Raw genomic sequence first — 1,219 nt, 5'->3', positions numbered from 1 at the left:
CTATGAGTCGCAAGCGACTCAATGGCACATAACAACAACAAAAACAATGATGTCAGTTTGGGGATTCGGTGAGTCTTATTCAGGCCATGGTCTTTGCAATTACTTGCTATGCATCTGAGAGCTGGACAATGAATAAGGATGACAGAAAAAGAATTGACGCCTTTGAACTGTGGTGTTGGAGAAGAACACTGAATATCCCATAGACAGCCGAGAGAACAAACAGATATATCTTAGAGAGAGGATAGCTGGAGTAACTTTTGGGGGCAAGAATGATGAGGTTTTGCCTCACATATTTTGGGTTTGTTGCTAGGAAGGGCTATTTCTTGGAGAGGGTCATAATGCTGGAAAGGGTAGAGGGTTGGCAAAGGAGAGGAAGACCCTCAACCAGGGGATTGACATGGTGACTGCCACAATGGGCTGTTCCATGTCAGGAAGTGTGAGGATGGCACAGGAGAGAACAGAGTTCAGATCTTTTGTTCATAGGATTGCTATAAGTTGTATTCAACTCGACAGCACCTAACAACAACAACAACAACATAGTCGACCCTCCAGTAGGTTTCCAGATCCTGTAAATCCCATGGGAGGAGATTGCCCATATTTCTCTCATGGAGCAGCTGATGAATTCAAACTGCCAGAGAGGTACCACCACTGAGTCAGCACACAATTCCTTATGGACAATGTCCCCAAACTCCTTTTTGTCCCTACAGGAAAATATAAAGCAAAACAAAAACCTTACCCTACTGGGAAAGGACAACAAACCCTAAAGTTTCTAGAGCACCAAAATCCTTTGTGTCTGGGCAAATGATATGGGAATAGGGATCAAACAACCCTACATATCGGTGTTATAGGGTCAAGAAGCCAGCATCCTAGGCCCTGATTGTCAGGGGTCTTCTGCAAACGGAGCACAGGCAGGGTCCCTCCGGAGACCTACTGTCACAAGCCTGCCTAAGACTGCAGCGGGACAGGACATCAGAGAGTAAGAAACAGCACACAGCCACCGCTGGTACAGGACAAGCATGGGAGGGAGATCTCCACCAAGGTACAGGCCAATTGGCTTAAATATGGTTAAAAATTCTACATTGATCTAAAAGTCAGGAAAAGTGGGGAAGGAATGAACAAAGAACAAGTAGAAAACAACCAGCAAGATGTTGGCTTTTGATCCATATGAATGATTGAAACACCCAAGACCATCAAGTTGTTGTTGTTGTTATGTGCCTTC

Source organism: Elephantulus edwardii, unplaced genomic scaffold (assembly GCF_000299155.1).
Source record: "Elephantulus edwardii isolate Elephantulus edwardi_28Jun2011 unplaced genomic scaffold, EleEdw1.0 scaffold00019, whole genome shotgun sequence".
Taxonomy (NCBI): domain Eukaryota; kingdom Metazoa; phylum Chordata; class Mammalia; order Macroscelidea; family Macroscelididae; genus Elephantulus; species Elephantulus edwardii.
Note: the sequence above shows the minus strand (reverse complement) of the source record.